The sequence below is a fragment of the Narcine bancroftii genome, chromosome 1, assembly GCF_036971445.1.
Source record: "Narcine bancroftii isolate sNarBan1 chromosome 1, sNarBan1.hap1, whole genome shotgun sequence".
Classification (NCBI taxonomy): domain Eukaryota; kingdom Metazoa; phylum Chordata; class Chondrichthyes; order Torpediniformes; family Narcinidae; genus Narcine; species Narcine bancroftii.
In genome coordinates, this window is record NC_091469.1 from 398,973,230 (window position 1) to 398,998,297 (window position 25,068).

The 25,068-nt window shown below is 41.1% G+C and overlaps 2 long non-coding RNA genes across 4 annotated transcripts in view; one reads left to right on the top strand and one right to left on the bottom strand.

Annotated features, from left to right (window-relative positions):
* LOC138751460 (uncharacterized) overlaps positions 1–8,704 on the bottom strand; it is a 79,210-nt gene extending 70,506 nt beyond the window's left edge. The window contains exons 1-2 of the long non-coding RNA XR_011349953.1: positions 8,612–8,704; positions 5,550–5,709 (exon numbers count right to left, since the gene is read on the bottom strand). This is a non-coding gene — a long non-coding RNA (uncharacterized lncRNA). The remainder of the gene's footprint in view (positions 1–5,549; positions 5,710–8,611) is intronic.
* On the top strand, positions 1,468–24,064 carry LOC138751461 (uncharacterized). 3 transcript variants are annotated; one of them, XR_011349954.1, is made up of 3 exons: positions 1,468–1,561; positions 16,402–16,475; positions 23,100–24,064. It is a non-coding gene; the product is annotated as an uncharacterized lncRNA (long non-coding RNA). The 3 variants fall into 3 exon arrangements; XR_011349956.1 differs by lacking the exon at positions 1,468–1,561 and adding an exon at positions 2,085–2,207; XR_011349957.1 differs by lacking the exon at positions 1,468–1,561 and adding an exon at positions 15,900–15,969.
* Positions 24,065–25,068: the final 1,004 nt, after the last annotated feature.

The following is a 25,068-nucleotide window of genomic DNA, read 5'->3' on the forward strand; positions in this document are numbered from 1 at the left end:
GCGGTCTCTACATAATGAGCTCTGCCATCCAGGGGTTACCCACATGGCTCATTTTGTCAAGGTGCGCAATCTGCCCTACTCCATGGAAGATGTCAGGGAAATGACCAGGTCTTGCCAGCTCTGTGCAGAGTGAAATCTGCACTTCTACCGCCTCTCAAAGGCGCACCTGATTAAGTCATCCAGGCCCTTCAAATGGCTCAGTGTCAATTTTAAGAGACCTCTCCCCTCCATGAATGGGAACACTTTCTTCCTCTCTGTCATGGATGAATAATCCTGTTTCCTGTTCACCATCCCATGTCCAGACATGTCCACTTCGTCAGTCATCAAGCCCCTAGATTCCATTTTTGCCATGTTCGGGTATACTGGTTATACACATATTGACTGGGGTTCATCTTTTATGAGTGAAGAGCTATATCAGTATCTTCTGGCAAGGGACATCACATCCAGCAGGACTACTAGCTACAACCCTTTGGGGAATGGGCAGGTTGAAGAGGAAAATGCCACAGTCTGGAAGGCTATCAAACTAGCCCTGAAGTCAAAGGCCTTCCAGACTCACGCAGGCTGGAAGTTCTTCCTATGGCGCTCTATTCAATCTGGACACTACTATGTACAGCGACTAATGCTACTCCTCACAAGCTCCTATTTAATTTTGAGAGAAAGTTAGCATCGGGAAGTACACTCCTGGTCTAGTCCTTCTCAGGAAGCACATGAGAAGAAACAAGGCCAATGCCCTGGTTGAAAGGGTGAAATTGCTCCATGCCAATCCCACATATTCCTATGTGGAGTATCCAGATGGCAGTGAGGACACCATCTCCATCAGGGATCTGGCACCCGCTGGAACAATTGCCTCAAGACCCCTACGAGCCGCAGAGTTAATTCTCGCTACTCCCAATCAGGGCATGAGGGGATCTGGTACAGGAATTTTTTTTCTGTATCAATGTTTTTTGTCTTCATCCACAGACCCTAAATTCTGCAGGAAGGGGTGAATGCAGTAAACTGATATTCGCTGGTGGTGTGTTGTACTGATAACTGGCTCTACCTCCCAACTCTGCCCCATCTACCCATAATAACCTTGTTTCATGCCTAAACCCTGAGCCCTTCTGAAGACCACTGTAAAATCCTACCCTCAGTTATAAGCTAATAAAAGCTTATGTTCTCCCTCTGGTTGTGAGAGTTTTTATTCACGCTACAATCAGTCACTCTTGAACCAAGAAAATGGGTGAAGCAAATCATCATCTGGCCTGGTTAATGGCTTAAGAAATATTTTCATCAGAATCTCTTTATCTAAAATGCCTGGAGCAAGAGTAGATTACAAAAAAGCAGTGAGTTAGTTAAGGCCACAGAAAACAAAAAAAAGTGGTTTCTATGCCCACAGAACATTCTGCACACCTGTGTCAGTGAATGTGAAGCACTCAGCTTGATACCCTGCCAATGGAAAGGCATTTGTGGAGAAAAAAAGACCAGAAAGTGTATGTGGAAGAAGCCGACAAGTTAACAAACTGACTTGACTATTTCCTCGTTATTTCAGAAGCAAGCAATTCCAATTCATTCACAGAAGAAGGTAAAGTACAGTTAAATTGTTCAAACATGAATTAAATATTTTTAGCATGCCACAGAACTTGGCAAAAACTACTTGGAAAACTGTGAGGGTAATTTTTAACTTTGTTCCTTTGAAGGTCAGCCTCATGCATCAGAAGAATAAAGATTTCAACATTTATCTTTTTTAATTGAATGTAAATAGTTGGAAAATTATTAATAGGATCTCCAGAAATTCTGAATGCACCTAACAAGAACGCAAATCCAGAAACTTATCTTTAATTGATAAATGGTAAGGTACAATCATGGCACACAACCATACTAGGATTTACTTCAAAAATGAGATGAAACTCTTGAATCCATTTGCAGACATTTACTTTAAGCAACTTGTAATTAACATTATTGACTCTCCAGTGACCCAAACACTAGAGTTAAAAGGAGCAATGAGAGAGCAACAAATAAACCAGAGGCAAATTTAATGTTACTTGAACCACTCCTCCTCCTTGTTTCCTTCTCTTTATTCTCCCCCAACCTCCCTAACTGCCTGTTACCTGTGCTTACTGTAATGATAGTGTTCGTGGTTGCAATGCAACTAGCAACGCCTTAAGGATTATAGCTCCCGTTTGACTACATTTGGCTGCCAGCAGAGGGTTGACACAGAGCAAAAGACAGTAAGTAAGATCTGTAATGGAGGCTTGCAGCCTCATGGCATGCCTCATGTGCTGTTTACAATATCTTTAAAGTAAAGAAACTTTTCCTTCATCCATGTGTTGTCTAAGAAATCACACATACAAATACAAGATGAAACACTTACCTTCCTCGAGCACCCCACTCGCTTCCCTTCCTTCCTCCCATCAGAATGGATCTATCTCATCCCCTTCACCCCATCAACTCTTGGCTCCTTTGTTTTCTTCCTTTTCCCACCTGTATTCACCTATCAGCTTGTGCTCCTTGAGCCCCCCCCCCCATTTTATTTGAGTATTCTCTCATTCTAGCAATCCTTGATGAAAGATTTTTGACCCCAAAAAATTGACTGTCTATTGCTTTCCCTTGATACTGCCTGAGTCGCTGAGTGTGTACACAGGAGCTAAGGAATTCCTTTAGATTCATTTGAACACGATAGAACTCAGCTGGTCACACAGGCAAACATCTTCCCATAGTTCCTCCTGAACATGACAAATCACCCAGGATTTATCTCTGGAGTAGTTGAAGTGCAAAGTGGATGACCACATTTTGTGGGAGGTGCTGACTGGAGCCTGGAAATCACAGCATTTATTCAAATGAGGCTTGAAATTGAATCGCAAGTGGTCTCGGGTCTTTTGTACATCCATTAGCCCAGAGATTTTGAGGCTGTTTTCTGTAACTGTATAATTAAATATTTGCTTGGATATTTCTACAGCCTTTCAAAAAGAGCTTTCACACACAAACATTGATAATAGCACAGTTAAAATCTTCTGAGGATATATCGGCTGTTCTAAAGATATTTCAGTCATTCCCTCACATACCTATCCATATGGAATAAAGAAATTTGATTACAACTGTAGCAGGAGCTACATTTGAAGTATTTTGAACAGCTTTTGGCCTTATTATACTTGGTTTGAAGGCACTTCAAAGAAAGTTTACCAGGTTAATTCCCAAGATGTCTTATGGGAAAAGTTTGAGTGTGTAGGGGTTTTATTCAGGATTCAGAGGAATGAGCAGCAAATCTCAGTGAAACATGAGAGATTCCAAAGTGCTTGGCAGAGGAGATGCTGACATAATGTTTCTTCAGTTGGAGGCCCACAGAACAAGGTTTAGTTTCAGAATGGGAGTTCAAGCAGAGACTGGAGACCACAGCACCAGTGGTGAAGATGGTCAAGGTGTGGTCGAGGGAGGCGGAGGAGCGTCTGCAGGACTGCTTTAAATCAGTGGACTGGAACTCATCCATAGTTTCAAAAGGGTATAAATCTTCCCAGTACTCAAGAAAAGTAGTGTGGGCTGCCTCACCTGAACTGCACTAACTTCTGCTGTGACGAAATGCTTTGAGAGGCTGGTCATGGCCAGAATTAACACGTACCTAAATTAAAATCTGGACGCACTGCAATTCACCTGTCATCACAATTGCTCCACAGCAGATGCAATATAGCTGGCTCTCCATTCAGCTCTGCATCACCTTGAAAACAGCAATTCATACATACTGCTGCTCTTTGTCAACTATAGCTCAGCCTTCAATACCATTATCACTCAGTGCTGGTCAAGGAGCTACAAATTCTAGGTCTCTGTACCCCACTCTGCAACTGGATCCTTGATTTTCTCATCAGAAATTGAAACAATGTCTCCTCCTCAGCACAGGTGCACCCCAAGGATGCGTGCTCAGCCCACTACTCTACTTGTTATACACCCATGACTGTGTGGTCAGGCACAATTCCAATGTCATCTACAAGTTTGCCGATGACACCATAGTTGCTGGTAGAATCACAAACAGCAATAATGAAACATACAGGAGGGAGATTGATCAGCTCTTTGAATGGGATACAACAACCTTGTGCTCAATGACAGCAAAACCAAAGAGATGATTGTGAACTTCAGGAAGAAGTCGGGGAACATGACCCAGTCCGAATCAAGGGCTCAACAGTGGAGAGGGTCAAGAACTTCATTTTCTTGGATATCAACAACTCCAAGGATCTGTCTTGGAGCATCCACGTTGTTGTAATCATAAAGAAGGCTCACCAGTGGCTGTACTTTGTGGGTTGTCTGAGGCGGTTGGGTACGTCACCGAATATTCTAGTAAATCTCTACAGGTGTACTGTGAAAAGCATTCTGGTTGGTTACATCACTGCCCAATATGGAGATGCCAACTCCCAGGACAAGAGTAAATCCCAGAGGGTTGTTTACTTGACTTGTGACATCACAAGCACCAGACTTCACTCCATCGAGGATATCTGCATGAGCCACTGTCTTTAAAAAAAGCAGTCTCTATCCTCAAAGACCCCCACCACCCAGGTCATGTCCTCGTCACTCTGCTACCATCGGGGAAAAGATGCAAGAGCCTAAAGACGAGCATTCAGTGCCTCAAGGACAGCTTCTTCCCCATTGCCATCAGATTCCTGAATAATCAATGAACCAAAGACACGGCCTTACTTTTTGTGCTCTATTATTGTTATTATTATTTTATTTTATGTTTTATAGTGATGTCGTAAGATGGTTATAATATGTTTGTTTGCTCTATGATGCTTCCGCAAAATAATGAATTTCATGACTTGTTCATGTCAATAAATCCTGATTCTGATTTCAGTGCAGATGACGGTCATGAACCTTTAGATCTTCTAGTCCATATATCCATGAAGGACAAACCTTTGAATATATTCAAAGCTGAGAAAGAGTTTTGCATAGTAGGATTGTCAAGGTTATGGGGAACAGATGCAGGTGGAATTGAGGCCAAGATCAGAACTGATTGCCTAGAATGCTATAGAATCTGCCTAAATGTAATGGCAAGTGAATATAGGGGTGGATTTGGCTTTAGAGATATAGCACAGAAACTGGCCCTTCTGGCCCACAAGATCATGCTGCCCATGTGACAAATTAATCTACTAACTCTGTACATCATTGGAGAGTAGGAGGAAACCCAAGCACTCAGAAGAAACCGATGCAGGTCACGCGGAGAACATACAAACAGTGTCGGTTTCGAACCTGGATCGCTGGTGCTTTAATAGCGTCGTGCTAACTACTATGCTAATGACGCCTCAGGATTAAGCCTAGAGCCATAAATCTCCTCCTCCAAATCCATGAGGCATCGTCTGCTTGTCAATTCAATGCATTCACTCAGTTAAATATAATCAAAACAAAATAACCGCATGCATGGGTTATTCAGTCCCTTGCTCCTGCTCTGTCACCCAATAAAATTACAGCTGAATTTTCACATCAATGGCACTTTCCTGCACTATTTGTGTTCTGCTTGATACCCCCAATAGCAACAATTTTTAAAAAAATGTTTAGATTTGGCATAATTGGCCAAAATCTATTGCCATACTCACCTTTTAAACAATAATGGTTTTGAGTTGAGCTGTATAGTCATTTTCTGTCAGAAACTGTAATTCTCAAAATTGTTTCATGGAAGGTAATTGTGATCCAATGAAATGCCATCAGAAGTTCAAAGTCCTCTTGGCCTCTTCACTGGCTGGAATCTTTTACTGCCTGTTGGATCATTCACATTGACAAAGGAGGTCAAGCTTATGTTATTGGACAGCTTCCATTTGTGGTACAAACTGTTCAAATTGTGAGTTCAAGACAGCTTAAAAGTAAATTGGATCCTCTGAAGACAGTAATTATACTAATGCAAAGTGGATACCTGACAGCATGAGCTACCCCATGAGTACTTCAACCTACTTTTTAAAAAATTACTAGGCATTGTCACTGATATGGAAACTGAATTTTGTTGCAGCAATTTTATTAGTTTCCTTTGGGATATTAGTGGAGGGACTAGCATTTGTGCTCTGTATTGTGAATCTAATCCCATAATGTTGCGATGCCGTAGTTCTAAAAGTTTTATCCCAGTGGTAAAGGAAATGAGGTAATTTTACTTTTATTGGGGTCACCTCCACCTTGTGCATGTGCAGCTTAATATGGCTGAAGCACTGAAGTGACTGATTTCTGACACAAGTTGCCAATGCTATCCCAGTACACATGTTGATGATTAAATATTCTCTATATTTTTGAGGATGCGTCCCATCCAATCCATTACAGAAAGGAAGACATGCTAAAACTGAGATTTGAATCAAGAAAAGCACCATGGGAAGCCAAACTCCATGTGGCAGTTTATATATTTTCTTTGGCTTGACTTCGCCGTCGAAGATTTATGGAGGGGGTAAAAGTCCACGTCAGCTGCAGGCTCGTTTATGGCTGACAAGTCTGATGCGGGACAGGCAGACACAGTTGCAGCGGCTGCAGGGGAAAATTGGTTGGTTGGGGTTGAGTGTTGGGTTTTTCCTCCTTTGCCTTTTGTCAGTGAGGTGGGCTCTGTGGTCTTCTTCAAAGGAGGTTGCTGCCCGCTGAACTGTGAGGCGCCAAGATGCACGGTTTGAGGCGATATCAGCCCACTGGCGGTGGTCAATGTGGCAGGCACCAAGAGATTTCTTTAGGCAGTCCTTGTACCTTTTCTTTGGTGCACCTCTGTCATGGTGGCCAGTGGAGAGCTCGCCATATAACACAATCTTGGGAAGGCGATGGTCCTCCATTCTGGAGATGTGACCCACCCAGCGCAGCTGGAACTTCAGCAGCGTGGATTCGATGCTGTCGGCCTCTGCCATCTCGAGTACTTCAATGTTGGAGATGAAGTCGCTCCAATGAATGTTGAGGATGGAGCGGAGACAACGCTGGTGGAAGCGTTCTAGGAGCCGTAGATGATGCCGGTAGAGGATCCATGATTCGGAGCCAAACAGGAGTGTGGGTATGACAACAGCTCTGTATACGCTAATCTTTGTGAGGTTTTTCAGTTGGTTGTTTTTCCAGATTCTTTTGTGTAGTCTTCCAAAGGCGCTATTTGCCTTGGCGAGTCTGTTGTCTATCTCGTTGTCGATCCTTGCATCGGATGAAATGGTGCAGCCGAGATAGGTAAACTGGTTGACCATTTTGAGTTCAGTGTGCCCGATGGAGATATGGGGGGGCTGGTAGTCATGGTGGGGAGCTGGCTGATGGAGGACCTCCGTTTCCTTCGGGCTGACTTCCAGGCCAAACATTTTGGCAGCTTCCGCAAAACAGGACGTCAAGCGCTGAAGAGCTGGCTCTGAATGGGCAACTAAAGCGGCATCATCTGCAAAGAGTAGTTCACGGACAAGTTTCTCTTGTGTCTTGGTGTGAGCTTGCAGGCGCCTCAGATTGAAGAGACTGCCATCCGTGCGGTACCGGATGTAAACCGCGTCTTCATTGTTGAGGTCTTTCATGGCTTGGTTCAGCATCATGCTGAAGAAGATTGAAAAGAGGGTTGGTGCAAGAACGCAGCCTTGCTTCACGCCATTGTTAATGGAGAAGGGTTCAGAGAGCTCATTGCTGTACCTGCCCCGACCTTGTTGGTTTTCATGCAGTTGGATAACCATGTTATATATATATATATATATATATATATATATATATATATATATAAGTCCCGCATCGGACTTGTCAGCCACAAACGAGCCTTCAGCTGACGTAGACATTTACCCCCTCCATAAATCTTCGTCCGCGAAGCCAAGCCAAAGAAGATATATATATATATATATATATATATATATAGGAGCCCATGTTTTGGATTTAGGCTTTCATTGTGGGTATATCAGCAATTGCTACATAATATTACATGCTACACATTGTGGAAGGTTGATTTCCACTACCCACCAGACCCCGCCTCCCAATCTTTTCCAGGGAAAATAGCATTCAAATTTATAACCCAAATCATTAGAAGTGGATTTCCGTATGCACACAGTATTATTATCAATTTTGGTGCATTTACACAGCATATTTCTCTACTGACTAAAGTTGGTTATTAAAAAAAATGGAACCAGTGTTCCTGGAAATGATACAAGAGCTCTTATTACTTCAGGATATTGGCAACCTTTGAGCAACTAAGCAAGCTGGATAATAAAAAAAAACAGAGCATGTTGAAGAAATAAACAGAAACCTTGGGAGAGTCAAGCCTAATTATTCTTGCATAAATGCAAAAGAACTGAGAGAGTAGTCTTGAGATTATGAAAGTGCAGTGCACTTTTTGAAGGGAAGTAGCAATCAACGATAGTGCCAGTTTTTTGTTTTGATCTCCAGAGAATGTTTTAGGTGGAAAATTAAATTTGATGATCTCTGAAGAACAGCCCCTGACCTCAAAATGGCTCTGCTCCTTGAACTCATTATTAATTCACGACTCGCCTTCGTTCATTACCCTCCAGCTGGCGGAGCTGAAATTGGAATCTCGGAGTGGGCTATATTGCTTCATAGGTATTTCGAATTTTTCAATAATGTTGATGTTTTTGCTAAGTATCGGGTGGCATAGGTCGAGGTAAATCAGGAAGAATTCAGGCAGAAAAGCAATTTTTGAGATGTCAGCTTTCTTGCTTTTACCTTGACTCACCTTGCTCTAAGTTTATCGACTTGCTTTGCCAGATTTTATCACCTGTTTTTGTAGTCTGTTGTACCTGAGAATCATTCCAAATTGCAGCTTCCTACACCTGAATAATATAGATACCAACAAATTGACGTCATTGGTGGTTTAATTTGACCACTAGGCTAACAAAATTATTTTTACCAATTCAAATTTTCATAAATTGAACATAACTGCTCAGTACCACTTCTACTATCTTTCTGATAACATCTGGAGAGTTCAAATTCCATGACATTCAGATAAGAGCCAGAGAACATTAGCTGACATGCCATGGAATTTTGAATTATTTAGAAGCAACAATAATAAATCTGTCAGATAATGTTTGCGTTGAATATAAACCAGCTTCGATTTGACATCTCTTTTATATTTAATTCTATTTTTTCAGCTTTTTTTTTCTTTTATTATCTGGAAGTAATGGATATTTTCTCAGAACGTTGATTAATTTTTATTTAAAAAATAGATTCTCTTCAGAAAATTTGATACAAGAAATAAATTCTTTCTCTGGTTCATATATTCACTGTGTTGCCAGATTAATTCATTTGTCATGTCATCAAGTTAATACATTCTATGTATGAAGCACAATGCCATACAAGTGGTCTCTTTGAACAATGCACAATCCAAGTGTTTGGAGTGGCTCCTCAGTGCCCAATGGAGGTAGGTCCTTGGATTGCAGTCTTTCCTTATGAAGCATTAGTGTTGGCTTCAGTAAGCTGCATTCCATCCCTTAACAGTTGCATCATCAGCTTGGAATGTGTCATTTTGCCACATTCACTTGCGGGCATCCCATTGTGCGGGAAGACAGGCAGACCGATTGTACCTTCCTCCAAGCAGCAGTAAAGCACAAAAGTTTGCAGATACCATGAGAATTACCATCATCTAATAGCAGCCCTTGATTCTGGTCTTGGTGTTCAGCCTTGGAAACAGCAAGTGGATCAGATAATCCTCTGATCGTGACCAGTTCTATGAAGTCCTTGACTCAGCACATTCAACGTACAATGCACCAAACCTAAGGTCATCAGGCCAGTTCATAGCTTCCAACCAGAAATAAGGATTAATCAATTAAGAAGACTAAAGAGAGTGGCAAATGCTAGAGACCTGGCCTAAAAGGCAGAGACAATGTTTCATGTTGACATTTCACCAGAACTGTGGAAAGTTAGAAAGCAAACCTGTTTTAAGTTTCAGAGAAGGGCCAGGGGTGGGAAAAGCAATGGATTTGTAGTGGAAATCATGGGAGACTGAGTGACACAAGAGTGGTGGTGCCAACTGAGTGCTGGTGAAGGCTTGCTAACTGCAGCTGATCTGTTTGAGGGAGGGGTAAGTAATAAGAAATGAGAGTCTCTATGGATGGCAGAGAGATGAAGGAAAGATTCATTGTGTTTTTCATGATATCAAAGTGGCTGCAAAAGGACTACAGCCAAATGGGTATTTTTGAATGTAGTCAATGTTGTAAAATAACGTGCCAGTTAACAGATACTTTCCTTTGTACTGATTTGGATAAAAGGATTAAAAAAAATAGCCTGGCCTCTGCTAGCCTTCCTTGAAATGTAAGAGATACAGTATTTAAAAAAAAATAAAATGATGGAGATACTCAACAGGTCCGATCACATCTGCAGGAAGATGAACAGAAATAATGTTTCAGATCAAAGCCCCTTCATCAGAACTGATGAGGAAGATGATGGAAACATTATCACTGTTTCTCTTCCCATAGATGTGGCCTGATCTCCTGGAAACTTCCAGAATTTTGTGTTTTTTAGTTTTTTTTAATCAAATGAAACAATCAGACTACAAACACACTGGCTCATGCTCACATTTCGGACTCCAAATCCAGCTCCCGAGGCTTTATGAGGCATTGGTTTTCATGCTTGTGTCACCAGCCCATGGGCACAGAGAGCCACTGAGATCTGATTACTTATTTCTATCACAAAGTGGCATGTCTGTGACCACCAAGCAAGCTCAGGGTGAATCTACATCTCTGTTCCATGTTGGATTTTACAGTCATTACAAGACTAGAACAATGGAACGTTGTGCCCATTGTTACAGTGTTAAAGAAACTAATTAAAATGTTTAATTTGTTTTTTTAAAGAAAACCTTATGTTGTGGGTGGGTTGACTCTACCATCCTATTCAACATTCCAGGAAAAGAAGCAGAACTGATATTTTGTATTCATTATCCTCTTGAGTTTTCGTGACCTTTCAGACCTTTCAGTTATTGAGTGTTGAGCAGACAAATGTTTAAACCTATGAACTCTGCCATCAATATTTGCCCTATTAAAGAACTGGAATAATGTCACTGCATCAAAGGCTCTGCATTTCTTAAAAGGGCAAAATCTACAAGAAAATGTATCATCATAAAAATCACATTTTACTGCAATACTGTGTCCGTTGAAGATCTTGAATGGAACATTACAATTTTTTCACCTAAAAAATTCTTTCAAAATGATGTTCCTTTAACCAGCAGCAATGCAATGGCATTATTAATAATATGAAATAAAGCTGAGACATTAGCCTAATAATATACTTCTCTGTACAATGAAGTTGTGTTGAATAATGTAGTAAATATAGGTGGGGTTGAATGAATTAAGCTGCTTGACTCATGACTATACAAACTGACGTTCCAGGTGGTCCATATTACAATAATAGACCCACTACAATTATTGTCATATCCGTTAATCTAGAACAGTATATGAACAGATAGATTATATGTGCATTCGATTAAATGCTGAAGCAAGATTAAAATAAGCAGCCCTTGCAGAATAAATAAGAGAGTACATTAAATTATCATTTGAATGTGATGCTTCCAGCAGTCACCTTATCTGCTATAAACATGTTCAGGCTTTTACTTAGAGAATGAACACTTGGTGAGATTTGAAAGGACTGCTTGAAAGAGATTCATGAGGGTTAAGTCGTTGCAAAGACTTTGGCAAGTGGGCAATGAGAAGTAGATTCTGTAGGTGTAAAGTTTGTTGAGGAGATGTCTGATCCATTTCGAAATCTTGACCTCTTTAATGAACAAATTGGCGAGTTGTGATGCAGTGATTGAAAGTGGCTGGGAAGGACAGAACGACAATAGCATACTTTATGGGGGCTGAAGAAAATACTAAAGGTGAAGTGGTGAAGGGAGTGAGGAAATTACAAAGAATGAAACCAGGGCCCTTATATCCTTTGAAGGCCTTCAAGTCTTGAAAGCTATCAATCTCTGTTTTGAATGAATAAAGCAACTGAGCTTTCATAGTCAGCTGAAGTAATAATTACAGTGGTGCACCACAATTTTAGTGAAGAAATTTCTCCTCATCTCAGTTCAAGATAGCCTACCCCTTATTCTTAAATTGCCATCCTGATTCTTGACTAATGTATCATGCGATGCATCTAGTCAGTCCAGCTCTTTAAGAATTATGTATGTTTTGATAAAGTGAATTGTCACATTCTTTTAAACTCTAGGGCGGCATGGCTAGTGTAGTGATTAGTGCAATGCTTATTGCTGTGCCAGTGACCCAGGTTCAAATCCGGCGCCGTCTGTAAGGAGTTTGTACATTCCCCCTGTGTCTGCGTGGTTCCCTCCAGCTGCCATAATTTCCTCCCACCCTTCAAAGGTTAAGGGAGATGTACGTAAATCAGGGTATTTGGGTGGCACGATCTCATGGGCCGGAAGGGCCAGATACCATGCTGTATGCTTACATTAAATCAAAATTACACATTGTCCCAGTCCATTCAGTCTCTCCTCATTTCACAAATACACCGTGTTTTCTTCACACCATAATAAAAAAATGTGATAGCATTAACTTTAAAAAAACACCTAGCATAATAAATGAAAAATGTATTTTGATTTCCTTTATGTTCATTCTTTGGCTTGGCTTCGCAGACGAAGATTTACAGAGGGGTGATGTCCACGTCAGCTGCAGGCTCGTTTGTGGCTGACAAGTCCGATGCGGGACAGGCAGACATGGTTGTAACGGTTGCAAGGGAAAATTGGTTGGTTGGGGTTGGGTGTTGGGTTTTTCCTCCTTTGTCTTTTGTCAGTGAGGTGGGCTCTGCAGTCTTCTTCAAAGGAGGTTGCTGCCCGCCGAACTGTGAGGCGCCAAGATGCACGGTTTGAGGCGATATCAGCCCACTGGTGGTGGTCAATGTGGCAGGCACCAAGAGATTTCTTTATGCAGTCCTTGTACCTCTTCTTTGGTGTACCTCTGTCTCGGTGGCCAGTGGAGAGCTCGCCATATAGCACGATCTTGGGAAGGCGATGGTCCTCCATTCTGGAGACGTGACCTACCCAGCGCAGTTTGATCTTCAGCAGCGTGGATTCGATGCTGTCTGCCTCTGCCATCTCGAGTACTTCAATGTTGGAGATGAAGTCGCTCCAATGAATGTTGAGGATGGAGCTGAGACAACGCTGATGGAAGCGTTCTAGGAGCCGTAGGTGATGCCGGTAGAGGACCCATGATTCGGAGCCGAACAGGAGTGTGGGTATGACAACGGCTCTGTATACGCTAATCTTTGTGAGGTTTTTCAGTTGGTTGTTTTTCCAGACTCTTTTGTGTAGTTTTCCAAAGGCACTATTTGCCTTGGCGAGTCTGTTGTCTATCTCGTTGTCGATCCTTGCATCGGATGAAATGGTGCAGCCGAGATAGGTAAACTGGTTGACCGTTTTGAGTTCAGTGTGCCCGATGGAGATGTGGGGGGGCTGGTAGTCATGGTGGGGAGCTGGCTGATGGAGGACCTCCGTTTCCTTCGGGCTGACTTCCAGCCCAAACATTTTGGCAGTTTCCGCAAAACAGGACGTCAAGCGCTGAAGAGCTGGCTCTGAATGGGCAACTAAAGCGGCATTACAATGTTCATTACATTGAGCTTAAATGTATGATCTCTGATTATTTAATAGTGAAAATAATGTTTTTCTGTTTGCTATCTGAAACTCTTGAATCTGTACACTTGTAAATTTACTCTTAATTATGCTTTACAAAGTGATGATCTCTGTTTCATGTTGCCTCTTTTCTCTTGATATCCTATCTTTTTGGTAAAGGACCAGCCAGGATATCACACTGTGCCATGTTGGATTGTTTTTCAGTGCTTGGGAGTCAGATGCTGTAAACTTTGTGAAGAATATAACAGCTGCTGTTTAGACATTCCTGAGGTTAAGAAACTTGAGATAGTGTTATTCCTTGAATTGATGTGCCTTGTGAAGTGCCCTGTGTTGCACAATAATTTTACAATAAATTGGATATTCTATATGGAATGTTGCTATGCATTAATTTGTGTGCTAAATAATTAATTCCAAAGATGCAATCCTAACATCAGACTGATCTGAAAATCTGAAAATTCAGTGTGGAATAAATAATGCAAGGAAAGGAATATTGAGCCAGGTGAAGTTGGAAATCTGGTAGTGAGCTCATGGATAATATACAGGTTAATGAGGATGTAGTATTGGTTATTTTAAAGAGAATAAAGGTGGATAAATCTCTGGGTCCTGACAAGTTATTTTGTAGGACCCTGAGGGAGATAGAGTACAAATAGTGGAGGCTCTGACAGAAATATTTAAAATGTCATTAGCCATTGGGGAGGTGCTGGAGGATTGGAAAGTAGCTCATGTTGTTCTGTTGTTTAAAAAAAGCTCCAAAAGTAAATGGTAATTACAGGTTTGTGTGTCTGATGTTGGTGGTGGGTAAATTAATGGAGAGTGTTATTAGAGATGGTATATACAATTATTTGGAAAGACAGGTATTGATTAGGAGTAGTTAACATGGTGTTGTATGTGGTAGATCATGTTTAACTTAGAGTTTTTCGAGGAGGTTACTGAGAGGGTTAATGAGGGGAAGGCTGTGGATTTTGTCTAAATGGCCTTTGACAAAGTTCCGCATAAGAGGTTAGTTAGGAAGGTTCAAGTATTAGGAATTAATGTTCAAGTAGTGAAATGGATTCAACAATGGTTGGATGGGTGATGCCAGAGAGTAGTGGTGGAAAATTGTTTGTCAAATTGGAGGCCAGTGACTATTGGAGTTCTGCAGGGATCAGTATGGGTTTCATTGTTGTTTGTCATATATATTAATGATCTAGATGATAGGGTGGTAAATTGAATTAGTAAGTATGCAGATGATGTGAAGATTGGCATTGTTGTGGACAGTGAAGAAGGTTATCAAAACTTGCAGTGGGATATAGGCCAGTTAGAAGAGTGGGCTGGAAGATGGCAGATGGAGTTTAATATTGATAAATGTAAGTTACATTTTGGTAGGACTAATCAACAAAGATCATGCATGTCAAATGGTAGACAAATGAAGAATGCAGTAGGACAAAAGGATTTAGGAATTCTGGTACATAATTCACTGAAAGTTGGGTCACATGTAGATAGGGTGGTGAAGAAAGTATTTGGTATGTTGGCCTTCATAAATCAGAGTATTGAATATAGGAGTTGGGATGTTATGTTGAAGTGTATAAGGCATTGGTGAGGCCAAATTTGTAATATTGAGTGCAGTTTTGTTTGCCGGATGATAGGAAGGATATAAACAGAATAAAATGCAGAGGAGATTTACAAGTTGATTGCCTGCGTTTCAGGGTTTGAGTTACAGGGAAATGTTGAGTAGACTGGGACTTTATTCCCTGGAGCATAGAAGACTGAGGGGTGATTTGATAGAAGTATTTAAAATTATGAGGGGGTCAGATAGAATCAATGTGGACAGGGCTTTTTTCCATCGAGAGTAGGGGAAGATTCAAACAAGAGGACATGGATTGAGATTGAAGGGGGAAAAGTTTAGGGGAAGCATGAGGGCTGGTGGGACTGTGGCATGAGGTTCAGCTGAGGTTGTAGATGCAGGTTCAATTTTAATATTTAAAGAAAAGTTAGATAGGTATACGGATGAGAGAGGTATGGAGGATTATGGGCAAGCTGCAGGCCAATGGGACTGGGTGGGAGAAGGAGTTCAACATGGTCTAGAAGGGCAGAACTGGTCTATTTCTGTGCTCAATTGTTATATGGTTTAAATTAGTTAAAGATGTATTTCTTACAAAGCTGCCTTTGACTTGAAAATATTGCTCAGTAATTGGCACTAGCGGGCCATGGCATATTAAAACGGAAGCCAGGTGGACCTTAGACCAAAGAAGGTTGAGAGCCACTGAATCAAACCTTTTTACCTTGCAACAAAAAGAACAGGGAAATGCATAAAATGCCACGTGAGCAATTCCTCTCTGACCACTCCCTCTAAATGCAATGACTACAATTGCATAGTTTATGAATGTATCCTGAGCACGTTGTAAGGACTTTCAGTGGAAACTGAACATGAGAGTTTAATTATTCCAAGAAATGGCGAAGGAAGTCATATCATATTATACAACTTTTCAATAGAGGAGGTAATTCAGGCCATCTAATCTATGGAATCGCTCAGAATAATTTCATTCTTCCATTTATTTCACTGTAATCCATTCTCTTACAAATGCTTGCCATCAACCCCATTGCTCTTTCACAAGTCACTGACACTATTAACCAAATCGGCATTCCAGTTCAAAGAACTTTTTGTTTGACTAAACTGTTTAATATCATTCCCATTTTGATGGAGGATTTTCAATCTGATACCTTAACTCTCTTTCAATTTCTACAGACGCTGCCATGTCCCTGCTGAATGTTTCAAATATTTTCTGTTTTTATTTTAGTTTCGGAATCTGCAGTTTTATTAAAATCATTGAATAGTGAGGCTTCTGTACAAGAGGGCACTGAGAAATCTCGGCCTATACTCTTCAGATGAATTACAGGTGATCTCTCTGAACCATACAACATTTTTATAGGGCTTCAGTGAAGATGCCGAGATGATGTTGAACCTGATTGAGACGTCATGAAACCAAGGGACATTCTGGATGAGGTGAGAACATTTCTACAACCAGTGGTTCTTTATTCAATAGAACTGTAGAAACTCACTGCTGAATAAAATTAAGATATAAATTGAAAAATATTTGAATATTAAGGGTATCGAGGAATATGGGATTAGTGTACAAAAGGGTAAAAGGTAAGCCACAATCTAGTTAGATGATAGAACTGCTGAAAGCATCTGAATGGTCTACTCATACTTTTTTTTAGGTTTTTATGGCACTGAATTGTAACTCTCAAAGCTCCAACAAACAGCAATGATATTTATTTAATATTAATGATATGGACTGTGGGAATAAATATTGGTTAGGTACTGGATGACTCTTTGATCTTTGAAATAACTCTTCTATATGCCAGGTGGGGTCTCGGTTTTCATCTCTTTCAAAAGAAAACACCCACTTCTTTGCATCACAGTGAGAGAGACAAAATGGGTGGAGAGTATATATAATAAATAGAGAGAGAGAGAGAGAGAGAGAGAGAGAGCAGCTCTTTTTGTGACCCCTGGCTGTGCAGGCAAAGTATTTTTAATAATTTTCAGAGTAGGATTTTGGAAAACATGACAAGCAATGTATGTAGAGAAAACTCTGACAGACAGCAAAAGTATGGAAGCAATTGGATCTTTAAGGAAGTCAGCATCAATTCCTGGGGTACATCTGACTATTACAGTTTTAATCCTTTCTTTGATTGTTTCTTTGATATAATTATGTAACTTTAAAAAGACCCTTTCTGGAAGCTTACAACAATTTTAAAACTCAGTTCTAGATGATCAAAAGGAACATTTCTGCATTACTTCAAAAAAAAGTTTATTTTATATTTTTTTATTTTTTTTATTTACTTGTTATTTGCATCTTTAAGAATAGTCATGATCATGTAAAAGTAAAAAGAAAAACACTTCCTTTTAACATTAGGCCTTTTTACATTGCAGTGTAAAATGAAGATTCCCGGGAAATTTTCCGAGGAACCTTCCCGTGAATCTGTGATGTGAAAAGATCTGCCTGGGAATTTTAAACGGGTCTGCAGCCCGACCTCCCAAACCACCCGCTCTCTGCGGTGAGAAAGGGCAAATGACCAAGCAGAGGAAGCCTTGTGAAATCTGTGCTTAAGTGCTGCGTCACGTAGGTGATTAAAATTAAAAGATTCATACCTCCTGACAACAGCGGGCCACTTCAGCATGTTGTGATGGCAGCACAAGGTGGGATCAATGGCCGTCTGTGTTAACAATAATCCTTCACGTTGCTGGAACCATTCTGTATTTCTCAGAGCAGTTCCAGCTGTGTGAGGAATTATGTGAAACAAAGTCAGCCATTCATCCCTCACTGTGCTGCTGTTGCAATGTGCCAAGGCGCGGTGGTGCGGACTGGTGTCCGACTAACAGACGCCTGGGGTGGAGGAAGTGGACAGCTGGTGGGGAGAGAGAGATGGGAGGGACCGAGCAGGCAGGTGACTGATGGACGGCGGGAGGAACTTACTCTTACTTCTGTGAGTGCATAACGCGCCATTGGTTTGGACTGTGGTGTGAAAGGCCCGGGAGGTCCTGCATTCCGGGAATTTCACCGGGTCAAAGTAGGGTCACTGCTCGGCCAGTGGTGTGAAAAGTCCTATTAGATTAGGCTCAAAAGTAGGTGCTGGGAATGTTCAGCACAAGTACCATTGTTTCTTTAAGTCAGTTCAAACAGTGCAATAAATTTATGGTGTGTACTTAACTGAATTATTTCCGCTACAGGTATGGTAACCACAGTTTTGTATGCTACTATGTCTTCATAAAAATCAATTTATGAGTCGCCAATTTAAGGTCACCTGCTCGGCTTAAATATACCCTGTGCTCCTTAAATGGATGGTGCGTCGTTGAGATATTCTTGTCCTTGCCAAAAAACTCACGTTACCACACAGGTTAATTGGGATTCATGATTTTCCGATGTCACACTGGAGAACATCTGAATAGCTGCTTTCAGGTTTATTCTCCGCCAAGAATGCACCTGCAGAAGTGGATTCAGACCTGTGAAAAGTGCAGCACTGGCCACCTGAAAGGGACAACTGCACGGGAGGCGCCTCGAAGCGCACTCTGGCTCCTGTCCCTTTGGGATGTCAGGGTTGGGGCGGCTGGCGCGAGATGTCAGTGGCTGCCCCAGCGCTGACATCCTGTACCAGCCGCCCCAACGCTGACATCCTGCGCCAGCCCCCCCAGCGCTGACGTCCCACGCTGGCTGCCCCTGCCCTGACGTCTGGTGCCGGGGGGCAGGGGCAGCGAGGAGGGGGGGCTGTCAGGCGTTCGCCAGCTGATTATCATCCCCTGCATTCAGGTGCCTAGGGGGACTTGAGTGCTCCGGTGCTTATCTCTCTCAGTGGAGGGTTAGAAAGTGTGCCTCGGAGGCGCCTCCTGCTCTTTCAGGTGGCCTCCCAACAGCTGCATAGGGGTAGAATATGAGGCTTTATATCAGGGTATTTTGGCCACCTTTAAAGTGCCTAATGTGTGGAGATTAATGGTCCTTAGTCATGCAGAAGGCCTTGCAGGCACCAGGAAAACCACAAAGGGAGAAGGCAAAGCAAATACCAAACATCAAGGCTCAAGGGAATTGATGCATTGCTGCAAGAACTTTTGTGGCCTCTGCGACATGTAGTCAAGTTCATTAAGTTCACCTTCATGTATCATAGTCCAGGGACTGCAATCAATGCTTCATTCACAGCCCAATGCACAAAACCTCCACTGCTCTAAACCTGAGTTGAAATCTGGCACAAAAGAAGTGAAGTGGGAGTAGCAAATCACACGTTTCACTGTGAGCAAAACTACAATGTATGCAAAGCTGTGATCTCACTAGCAAAGTAAAATAAAACAGAATCAGTTTTCAGGGAAGACAGAGTGTTTGGGCTTGATATATATTGCAAATATTTTCAGTTCCCACAGGAAGATACATCAAAGTTCATGGCCAAGGTATCTTTGGCAGCCACTGGGAAAATAGTTCTCACCATGGTCTGATGCAGACATTGAGATCAGTGCATGGTAAATACAGTACTTTACTCTAGCTATCCTTATTGAAATATAGAGGCTTTAAACTTTGTTCTTCACTAAGGTTCACATCAAATTATTCCATGAAATACCTTGGGCCTTGCCTCCAGCTGAGAACTTTTCTTTCCTTCCTACTCCTCCCACTTCAATAGTTGTCTGCACCACCCTGCAAGAGCTCAACTCATTTCCCTGTCAGTCTATACTGAAAGAGGAACACTTGCTGCTTCACGTGACTGTTTATTACAGAAGTGAAATCAGACAAATAGAACATGGAATGCAGAGGAGTGCAGCATAAGAACAGCCCCTTCAGCCTATGAGTCTGTATGGAACACAATGCTCACATCAAACTCTGCTGCTTTAACTTGATAGATATCGCTCCATTCCCATCATAGGTCCATCTGGAAGCCTCTTAAATGATAGCTATTGTATCTTCAGTCCCTGAAACATTTCTCTTTGTAGATTAGCAACTTTACTGAAAGTAGAAAGCATGAAATGTGTGTTGCACTAAAGCAGCAGTCATTAGCCATCCATATCCAACTAACCTACTTGCTATTGATGACACTGTGAAATGACACTGGTCCGGCTGAGCATGGGTTGAGCTACCAGAATTCACCAAGGAGAAGGCTGGACAAACCCAGGTTGTCTTTACTGAAACATCAGAGGCCCAAGAATATTTTATGCAGTTAAGAAAGACTGATAGTCAGAATCCCTCCCCCACCATAAAAATGTCACAGACAAGAGGATAGTAGTTAAAGTGATGGGTGGCGGGGGGGGGGGGGGGGGGGGGGGTTGTTTGAAGAAGATATATGCAGCAAGATAGTGGCAGGTGCCTGGAATGTGCTGCCAGGGGTAGTGGTAAAAGGTATATATATATATATGCCTGCCACATTGACCACCGCCAGTGGGCTGATATCACCTCAAACCATGCATCTTGGCACCTCACAGTTCAGCGGGCAGCAACCTCCTTTGAAGAAGACCGCAGAGCCCACCTCACTGACAAAAGGCAAAGGAGGAAAAACCCAACACCCAACCCCAACCAACCAATTTCCCCTGCAACCAGTGCAACTGTGTCTGCCTGTCCCGCATCGGACTTGTCAGTCACCAACAAGCCTGCAGCTGACGTGGACTTTTACCCCCTCCATAAATCTTCGTCCGCGAAGCCAAGCCAAAGAAGAAGTTTTTCATACACTTGGAAAGTAAGTATTTAGATGCATATGTATAATGCATTTATGTTTATGACATTATCATTCTCCTTATGAATATGAATCATGTACAAGTAGCAGAGTTTTAGTTTAATTTGGTCATCAAGTTCGATGTAGACATCGTGACCTGAAGGGCCTGTTCCTGAGATGTACTGTTCTATGTTCTATTTTCAAATATGTCCTCATTTGAGCATTGGGCTCCACTTTGGCAACAAAGTTTGGATACCAATCAATGTCACAAATGCCTGTTTTACATACTTCTGCCACGGGTTAGCGAACCATCGCAAAGTCCGTCCCAAAGAGCCATACAGTGTTGCATGTACTGTATGTACGTGCTTCAGTTGCCACACTGAAACCAATTTAACACTCTCATGATAAACACAGTCCACTGGAGGAGTTCTGCAAGTCAAACAGCATCAGTGGGAGTAAAAGAATGTTGGGTATCTTAAACCAAAACCCTCCTGTGTGTCTGACAATCTCAGGGCTGCATCAGGAGCTGAATGTTGTATTAAACTGTGATGGTAGCCTTAATTATCTAGTGTTACCTTAGGTCAGTGGTTCTCAACCTTTTTCTTTCCATTAATATACCATTTTAAGTAATCCCTATGCCATTGGTGAATTAGTAAGGGATTTCTTAAGGTGGTATATGGGTGGGAAGGGAAGGCTGAGAACCACCGCTCTAGACCCAATGGTTACTGAAATATGTTGCTTGAGAGAAATTGTCATTGGCCTATTTCCTTTGGAGTTATGAAACCATGCACATAACGAGTCAATTAGCTTCAATTAAAAAAATGGTTTTCAAACTTTTTCTTTCCACACCATACCACCTTAGGCAATCCCTTACTAATCACAGAGCACCTCTGACATAGGGAATACTTATAGTGGTATGTGAGTGGAAAGAAAAAGGTTGAATCATTACATTAGGCCCTTTCATGCCAGCTATAAGCGCGGAGGGAAAACATGAATTTACCTTTCATGGAGCACCCCTAAAAGGCTGCTCCTGTGTCAATTCACATTGAGTGGTGCCTCGTAGCACCCTCTGGACCTAATGGTGGCAGGGCAACTGATGCTGTAGTGCTGCCCCCCCCCCCCCCAAGTTGACATCATTTATACGCACCAATGTGGAAAGAGCCCTATAGTGAATCATGGCAGTTCTGGAGCAGGCAAGACAGATGCTTGTGATGTTTTCAGTCAATCTTAGTATTCAAGCAGAGATCCGGCACATCTTTATTAAGGCCATTAATGGCCCGCACTTGCGTCTCAGGCTGATGATGTCACTGCGACGTCATCAGCCACAGCAGCATCACGCGAGGCAGAGGAGTGTGGCACTCCGCCGATTACTCTTATCCGAAAGGGATTGCAGTCGGCACCTTGAAGTCAGCCACGGCGCATTCAAGAAGGTAAGTTTACATTTGGGCTTTTTCCTTGCATGAAAGGGCCTATTGATTGCTGAGCCTCAAATATGAAGTATTTTGTTAATTGACACTCAGTGATTCCTTGGAACATGTAATTGGTTTGAACTAGCAGAAGCAAGTAAAAAAAAGGCAGAAAGTGAAATGGGGAAACAAGCATTACAATGCAGTCTCCCAATGCTCAACACTCACAGACAACCTTATAAAACGGAGTCTCAAGATGACTAGGAATGATTTCAATTCAGCCATTGAAATACCAGCAATCAGAACATGAAGAATTGACTAATATATTGGCCTTTGTTGGCATTAAGTTAAAAAAAAAGTTTTAAAGAATCTTGAAGTAAACCCACCACTAATCGAATAGCGTTTGGAATGTATCCACTTTGAGCAGTTACTGTACTTTAATGAAAACCTACTAAAAATCATTTATTTGATTTGATTTGAAATTATAGATAGGGCACACACATGCCATTCATTTCATCTAGTTACTGTTGACATTTATATGATTATGTCATACACATTGTACAATGTACATCAAAATTCTTACTTGCTACAGATGAACAGGTACTTGCAGAGAGAAAAAAAATTAGAATAGTGAACTAATTGAATTAAATGAAGCAATAAGCTCAAAAGATAATCAGCCATTTTCAGCGGGGTTATAAGGCCCTCCACAGTATATTTAAGGGGGGGGGGCACAGAATAAAATTATAAATATTTTTTACGTCTTTTATGTAGTCAGTAGGAGAGAAGTATGGAAGAAATCAACCAAAATTGACTGCTTCACAGGGCAAGGGGCCCACAAATTTTAAGCAGAATTGAGCCAAAAAGAAGGTTGAGAATGGCTGAGCTAGACATACAGTAAATGCAAGAGCAAAACAAAGTGATACGAAAACGTGCAGAGGCATCTTTTGTGCTGTTGGAGTAATTCAACATTAGCATAGCAAGTGACTGATAGCTGTTGGAAAGAAACTGTTTTTGAACCTAGAGGTACTGGTTTTCAGGCTTCTGGACCTTCTGTCTGAAGATGGCAACAAGTACAGATTGCGACTAAGGTGATGGGGATCCTTGAGGATGTTTGCTGATTTTTTTAAGACAGCACCTTACACAGACGTCTGCAATGGATGGAAGGTCAGAGCCTGTGATGTTCCTGGCATTGTTTGGTACATTCTGCTGCCTTCTACATTCCTGGACACTTGAATTGACAAACCATGTGATGATGCAACCAGTCTGTATACTTTCTACAGTGGACCCAATCTCCTCAGATTCCTCTGAAAGTAAAGGCATCGCTGTGACTTTGCCTTGATGTGCTGGCTCCTTTCGCTACTTGCCTTAATTTTATCCACTGTGTTCCAAGTGTTTATCTCACTTCTCTCAATTGCATCTACTCTGTGCCTTCCTCACAAGTTTCATATTCACACTCACAACTTTCTGCTTCCTAAAGTTGCCTCTAAAATTTTTGATTTCTTGTTGTCATTGATGTCCAGTTACATACATTTCATAATGTCAGTTTTCTGCTCAATAACTTATCAGTCCTAACTTGAAAGACTAAAGGATTCAACCAGCACAGCCTTTTCTGATGCATATATTTCTGCTATCTTTATGATTGGAATTGAATGAATTATTATTCATTGCATTATAATATCTCTATTTTTCAATAATATCTTTAAACTAATAAACTCCAGTGGTTGGTTTGCATTTTCATGACCTTGTTAATCTGCCTTGTTACTGTCTGTGCTTTTATATCCTTTTATATCATTTTATAATCTTTTTCCATCCTTATTAGAAACTAACTTTCCAAGTATTGTACTATGTGACCACATTATCTTTCTTACCAACATGTAACCTTCACTCTTATCTAGGTTGAAATTCATTTGCCTATTACATCTAACTTTGCAGATTTTAATGTCTTTTAGTTTGCAGAAGTCTTTTTGATATGAACCAACTCAGTATCATCTGCAAATGTAATTTCAAGCTTAATTAAAATTTTAATTAAATGTAATCTCAGCTCATTCTTGATTAAATATAAAATTATGTTTTTTAAAAAGCAAGTATTAAAGCATATTACCCCTGTAAATATGTGTGTAGTTATTTGATTATTTCAAGTCCTAAAGCCCCAGAATTTCACATGTTTGGTCAACATTTCTCCTGAGATGCATAAATTACATCTGTTCCTTTCGAAAACCAAATCATGGGCCTCAAGGGATAATCAATCATTGTTTGTAGACAAACAAAAAGAATCGGCTTCATTGAATTCAATCTTCAGTTCAATTAAAACTAGCTACTTGATGTGAAACCAAAATAAACATTATTCCTTGAAGTGAAAATAATACATGGTAACTTGAGGTATTTATTTCAATGCTTTCCCTTCATAGGGAAAGTACACTCTCATTTACCACAAAGCATTCACTCTAAATGGGAAAGGTCTTCACCTAGATCAGGGGTTCGCAAATACATTGTGTGGAGATGGAGTTCGTGTTGATGTAAAACACTGTAGAATTTAGTTGTGCTTTTCAGGGAAGTTCTCTCCCATTCAGGCAAAATGAAGAGCTTCAGATACTTTCCAAAGAATGATTTTATCTTGTTAATGGAATCATACTTTTTTTTCCATGAAAGCAAAGCAAAGGATTTCACTAATATAACAAGTGGCTCTTTGTGTAGTGCAAAAAAGTCTGAATATTTATGGAAGATGTTAATTCTTTGAATGATACATCACAAATGATATATTAACATTAGCGAACTCTGAAGGGCAACATTTAGATAACTCCAACATTAAATTTAAGAAAAAACAATGCATTCATTATTGAGATCTGGAGCTAATTCTGCTTTATTCAAAACAAATTGAATCATGTCAAAATTAAAGAAAAGCATCCAACAGTGGAGGAGTCAAAATGGGTGAATGTTTATGCAGCACTGAGGAAAGTATGTTGATATTATGCAGAAAATGCACCAGTAGCTGAACCCTTTAGCCTC